The following is a 7080-nucleotide window of genomic DNA, read 5'->3' as shown; positions in this document are numbered from 1 at the left end:
CAAATAGCATGCGTCCTCCATGGGTCTTGCATCAGCACGTATGTCTCCCTGACCTCACTCTGCCAATCAGCCTGCATCCAAGAAAATGGCAAGAAACTGCAGCACACCACCAGAAGCTGCCTCTCTCTCTGTGGAGTCCCAACGAATGCAGCTCAGTTATGCAATGTAAGGCAGACCAAATACATGGGCGTCGTTAGCAAGGAATCCTTCATCACGTGTCCTTTCATGTGCTCGCTTTAACAGAACGTCCTTTCAGCTGGGTCTGCTTCAGCTAAACCTTCCTTCTCAAGTCCGCCTCAGCCTTCACCTGTGTCCACTTCAGGGAAACACTCCTTCATGTGTTTGCCCAGGCAAAACCCCATCCAACGCAACTGACTCTCCAAAGAACCCTTAAGTTTCCACTTCAATTGAATAGATATTTGAAATTCTCAAGAATATGTTTTTAAAGCAAGGCACGCTAAATGGTTTTATCTAGGCCGCCACCTTTCTCTGTGATGCTGAAGAGCTGTTAGACTCAGGACAGTTATCACTTTCTCCGTATCGACTACTTTTGACTGATTTCTGCTAAGAATATGTGACCCAGTCTCCATGGGGAGGCCCCCTCCTCCTCCCTAGAACTTGGCTGGCGGGGTGTGTTATTATTCCCTTTGTGTCTGCTAACCCATTCATGATTCTTTAGTGAATTTCATTTTGGAGGATGATCCTCATGGTTAAATCCTAAGTATGACCCGTTTATACAGCCTCTCGCCCACTCCACGGTGCAAGCTCCCTCTGTCTTCCTTTCTGGGGAAGTGGACTTCAGCAAGGTCTAATCTTATTTTACATATTCAATGTTGGTAAGTTAGCAAAATTAGTTTGTTCACAGATGTTAGCAAATATAAACAAAGACTGATTTTAAGCAAATCAGACCACTTACAACTATTCTAAAGGGAAAAAAAACACACAGAAAGTTGGCAAATAGAATCAGAGAAAAAAAAATAACACCAAGAATATGCTAATCGAAGACAGTAAAGAGCCCAGAGAGGAAGAAAAACAAGGTTTCTATATTGTTCTAAAGAAAGGCAGGGCTTACACTGGACAATTTTTTTTCCCTAGATATTTCTGATATACCACCAAAGAACAATTAAGAATAGAAGGAAATAGAAAACTAATTTAAAAATGCGGAATGCCTTGAGTGGGTACACTTGATATGTGGCAATTACATTGTTGAGGGGCTCATAATATCTTAAATCGAGCCACCGTAAGTCTACTCTCATATAAAATGACATAGTTCTATTTACTTCAAAAATACCTCAGTACTATGTATCTTTCTCCATATGTAAACTCTAAGTCCTTTCTGAAGTACAGATGCGGAAAGACTGCTACCCTCTACTGTAATTCGTTTGCCTTTTTGTACAGTGTTCTGACCCACCACACTTCCTGACACAACGTCGTACTCTACGGTGGCTCCCCAGCGAGGAAGGGGACAGAGGCCACCGGTGCCATCCTGACTCATGAAGTTTTCTCTCCCTCGGCAGCTAGACAGAGATGTGACAGTGGTGACACACCCTACATCATGCCCCTGGTGACATGTCTGGGGAGCAGTATGCCATGCCAGTATCTCTTCGAGCTGCCTTATAAATCGATGAAGTCAGCTCTCAGCAAAGTGCTGTCCCTAGGAGAACGCCAGCTTCTGCCAGGTAAAATGGACAGATTTAAAAACAAAAAAAAAAACAAAAAAAAACCAAAAACTGAGAATTAGTTTCTCTTTTAGAAAGTTCGACCTGTCGCTGAAATCCCTTTGGCTTGGAAGTTCAGGTGAACTACTGCAAGACTTCTACTTCAAGTTTACTGTATTTTATTGAGGTAATGAACATGACTTACAGTAAAAATGTCACTAAAAGATCACTCCCCCTTTAGATCTAGTGAGCTCTTGCAGCAGGCTGGCTACCGTAGTGAAGTGACTGCAGCATGAGGGCATTCTGGGTGCTCGTACCCTCAGCTGTGGCATTTCCTCCTGCTTCCAGCCCTCTGAGCAGCATGAGGGCATTCTGGGTATTGGTCCCTCAGCTGTGGCATTTCCTCCCGCTTCCAACCCTCTGACATCATCAGACTTGCTCACATTTCACTGCAGGCAACAACAGTGTGAATGCTTCCTGTTAGTCTTTAGAACCGAAAGCCTCCTTGGAGTTTATTTTACAGACTGGCTGCACGTGTGTTACCCGACACACTGGCGGAAACTACCTTCGTAACTAGCCACTCTGCAGCTGCCCTTAAATGAGCAAAGAAAGGCAGCTGTCTTCTCTCCTTCAAACTCTTAAGATTAGGAATTCAAAATCAGAATATCCATTTGGACTTAAATCAGTGCTTCAAGTACACATGAGGAACTGTCTCTGTATATATACATTGCCAACCTACAGGCATCTTCAGTTCAAAATTACAGTTATGAAATTCTGGCTCAAAGAGTAAAAAGCTTCATCAAGAGCTGTGTGTGTGTGTGTGTGTGTGTGTGTGTGTGTGTGTGTGTGTGTGTGTGTGTATGTGTGCTGTGTGTGTCTGTGTCTGACTGTGTGTGTGTCTATGTGTGCTGTGTGTGTCTGTGTTTGTGTGTGTCTGTGTCTGTGTCTGAGTGTGGATGTGTGTCTATGTGTGCTGTGTGTGTCTGTGTTTGTGTGTGTCTGTGTCTGTGTCTAAGTCTGTATGTGTGTCTATGTGTGCTGTGTGTGTCTGTGACTGTGTCTGTGTCTGACTCTGTGTGTGTGTATCTTTGTGTGTGTGTGTCTCTGTGTATGTGTGTCTATGTGTGCTGTGTCTGACTGCGTCTGTGTCTGACTGTGTCTCTGTGTGTGTGTCTATGTGTGCTCTGTGTGTCTGTGTCTGACTCTGTGTGTGTGTGTGTGTGTGTATGTATCTGTGACTGACTGTATCTATCTGATTGTACCTATGTGTGTGTATGCATGTCCACATAGAAGAGTGTATTTTCTACTTCAATTGCATTAAAATATTAAATGCACATACTGCCTTGGCACCAAGTCATCCCTTCTTCAAATCACCCTTGTTTGTATTTTAATTGTCAGTATGTGAACGTGGGTGCCTAAGGAACTACTCAACATCTCACTATGAGAAGAAAGTAGTTTCTGCTCACAGGCTTGAGGGCTAGGGACATGAAGAACTAGCTCGTTTCCAGGACAGATGTAATCACACTCACTCCAAAGCTATTAACAACGACAATCGCAGGAAGCTGTCAGGTCTGTACCTGGTGTTTGTGCACAGTATGATGTGGAAGTCAGCTGAAGTTTGCACTGCTTCCAAGTGTAGGGGACTCGTGAACTAAACACAGCAATGTCTAAGCAGCAAGGAGGCAATGGCAGATGTGTTTGTGAACACTTACCTCTGCAAGGAAGGAAGCAAAACATAGGCAGTTTGTGACAAATTGGGCTAATTTTGTGGATTAGTACAGCCAGCATTTGACATTTAAATTAGGTACTACATGCACAAATTCAGAGACCTCTTCAATGGCCAAACCCACAATACCGTCAACAGTTACCAAAGATCAGGTAAAGGGAGTGGGGGGCAAAACCATTGTCTCCAGTGGACCAAATCTAAAGCTTAAGCATTCGATTTGCAGGACAGCCCCCTGACCCACATTAGGAAAAGTAAAACCCAGTTATCCATTAAGAGTTCATTCTAATGAAGTCTCTAACTGATACAGGACATCACAATGGGGACTTAGGACCAGAGAGTGACAATTGTGAGAAACCAGAAAGTTTGGCAGGGACAAGTAAGAGGGAAGTTGGTAGAAGGCCTCAGGAAGCAGAGACGCTGTGTAGCATAGACACTTTTTAGCCACCCACTGAGTTTCACAGCAAAAGGCCCAGTCCAGCAGCGCCTCACCCCCCTGGGGGATTCGAAACGCAGGAAGATTAAACCAATTTAAGTTATTTTCTAAAGGCACACAAATTCTTAAGGGAGTCCATCTAAAGCAATTACTTTGTTTGCCTTACATTTTTTATACACAAACTGGCCATTTATTTAGAAATTTCAATTGTGAGAAGCAAAACTTGGATTACGGTTTACAAAGAGTGATCTGATAACAGTGAATTCCCTCTCTGATCTTTTCCTTGGAGAACAATTGCCAGTGACCCAATTTACAGCAGAGGAAATACACTGACAGTTTTGATCTGATTCATGCTAACTTACCCTGGCCCCATTGATCAACTGGCACAAGCACGCTGTCAGTGCTACTGAATACGCCATCCTGAAAGAATGTTTGAAATGTGCCCAGTGTTTCAGGCCAGCGACAGAGGGGAAAGGGTGGGCTAGAAACTGCTATATTCTGGACTTGGTTTGGTATCCTCATCCAAAGCAAGCCAGACTGAGACTCTTAGACCAGAGGGCACAAATTGACCCAAGTTGGGTATGGCTCTATTGGTTCAATTTCTTAAGATGCTTGAAAGGTGACACAAAGATAAATTTAATTATTGCTAAGTCTGTTGATTACAGAATCCTAGTATTTTGGAGCTAGAAACGAAGCTCAGTGTTGGGTGTGTGCTTAGCATACAAGACACCCTGGCTAGAACCCCAAATATAGTCTTTTTTTGTAATTGACCATTTTAGTTTAAGTGCCCAGATAATTTTATCAATGATTATCTCCCGAATTTATGTCTTTTCTCCATATCATATCCAGACACTAGATGTTTTTCAAAGCCCCGATTTCCAACTCATCCTCACTCAGATGCTAAGCACCTTCTCTGTAGAACCTGGGAGTCCACAGTGGACATAAATAGCTTACACCCACTGTACTTATACACATGGGAATACACACATGGGATACATACATTCTGGCATTTCAGTGACTGACATCGTCTAGATTACTCCTCCATGTGACGACTGTTAAATCAATGCATGCCACACACCCACTCCTGAACTTATCAGGTATGCTTGTCTTCGCCAGCATTCTGTCGCCATAACTGAGCACAACAGGCAGGACTTATCTCACCGTCCTGAAGTCTGGAGAGGCCAGCACGGTGACTGTTTGCAAAGAGGCCCCTTCGTGCCATATCAAACCATGGCTGACGGCATTAACTGAGGAGCAAGATGGCAGACAGCTGCTTTTATACCAACGCCAGTCCCTCAGGGTCCCAGTAATTCACTGACACAGTTCGCTGTCAAAGAGCCAGCCTCTCAGAGCTGCACACACGGCTGGGGATTGCGTTTGTGTTCCCAACACTGTCTGGGGGAGGTTCCCAACCATAGCAGCTCCATAGAAAATCGAACATAGGAACACGTTCCTTCGCAGATGCCTTGCCAGCTCTCCCTTCGTATTGTGTGAATTAAGAGAAAAAAATATATACATTCACTGAAGCAGTAACATTATCTCATTGTTTTTAATTTGTGGACAAAAATCACAAAGAAAAACTTTCATCATAGGGCTGGTTACATGTCCCAGAGCAAACCAATCTTGATGGTCATGGATCCTCAGGCATTTCATCCTATAAAATGCAGTTTCAGAGGAAGGCTTTGTATAGATATAAATGTAATGAAAGCTCCCCAAGCACATATTACCTGCAGTGACTTAACCCCCATTACATTAAATACATTAAAACAGGTGAGTTTTGGCTCTGAGGAAACGTCTGAGCAGAAAATGAACAAAAGATTCAGATACTACGCTTCTGCCAAAATGCTAAATTTCCCCGTTGTCTTGGATTTTAGGCAGTGATCAAATGCACATTAATAATTATTTTATCATAGGGCTTTTGGTTACTTTTGTTCTTCTGAGGTAGGGTCTTGCTATAGATCCCAGACTGACCCAGAACTTCCTATTTAGCTCAGGCCGGCCTTCAGCTGTTTGAGCTTCCCAAGAGGGATTTACAGATGTTTATTATCACAGCTTTTAGTCTTTATGCCACTTCAGTAAAATATTCAAGTTAACAGTATGATTTCTCACTAACTTACCTAAAACAATTATTGAGTTTATTTTAGATCTTATCCTTACCATGTTTTAGAGGGAAATAAAGAGGGAAACTTGGTATATAGTTCACAGCATCAGCCGTCTCCTTCATAGGAGATTCTGTGTCTCAGCTGCTCTGCAAAGAGTAGCTGAAGGAATAAATGCTTAATAATCTGCTAAAATTATAAAGACTTATAAACCATATTACCGCCTACCTTTCCAGATGTGCATGTCCTGTGCTTAGTGATCAAGTTTGCCACTCCTGACACATAAAACTGTCACCGCAGTGGTAGAGAATATGAAACAGAAAGAAGTGAATACTGTATTTTCTTCTTCAAAGACAGTTAAGGCAAGCAGAAAGTCACATAGAACAAATGGGTACTTAAGCAAACTACTCAGACCAGACAACTAAAAACCATCTCATACACCCTCACAAAAAAATGCTGTGTGCATGTGAGAAAGGCTCCTGGCACCGCACATGAAGAGCATCACTCTACCCACGAAGATGTAGATATAGCATTGCATTGGCCGAAGCTGATGATTGCCCTCACGTATAAATACTGCACTCTACCTCACTACCATGCCATCTGATCTTAGAAACTGTCAAAATCCTCACACTTTCCCGTAGACACCTATGGCCAGGGATCCTGATTTGAAAACACAGGTAACCTATTCAGGTCAGTAAAAGGCTTAAGGATTCTTTGAGTAGCATCATCCAGGCTGCTTTCTGGGGTAGGTTCTCAACATGTCCGAAGTTGATTAAGTGAATAAGGCAGTGGCTAGCCACATAACTCAGACACCATTTGTTCCTGACCACATTATGTAACCAGTGAAGACAGAGAACAAAATTTTACCTAAACCTCTAGAGATCCACAATTAACATTTAAATTTTTGATATTTTGTCTTTCCTTGATAACCACCATAATCCTTCCAAGCATGTAGTTAACAGACTCCAGTGTCTGCAACTGTGGTATGTTAGCAATCTACTGAAAAGTAATTAATCCAAATTAGTTACTGTTATTCTGCAAGACACCTCACAGCCAGCATTGTATACACAGAAAGGCGTGGTCTTCTATTTGTGTTGCTAGAACAAAACACTTGAAACTGGGTTAAGTATAAAAGAAATTTATTTCCCTTTTAGAGGCTGTGAA

This window comes from Rattus norvegicus, chromosome 17 (genome assembly GCF_021556685.1).
Source record: "Rattus norvegicus strain SHRSP/BbbUtx chromosome 17, alternate assembly SHRSP_T2T, whole genome shotgun sequence".
In the NCBI taxonomy this organism is placed as follows: Eukaryota; Metazoa; Chordata; class Mammalia; order Rodentia; family Muridae; genus Rattus; species Rattus norvegicus.
The sequence above is the reverse complement of the archived record's forward strand: the minus strand, read 5'-3'. Positions refer to the sequence as shown.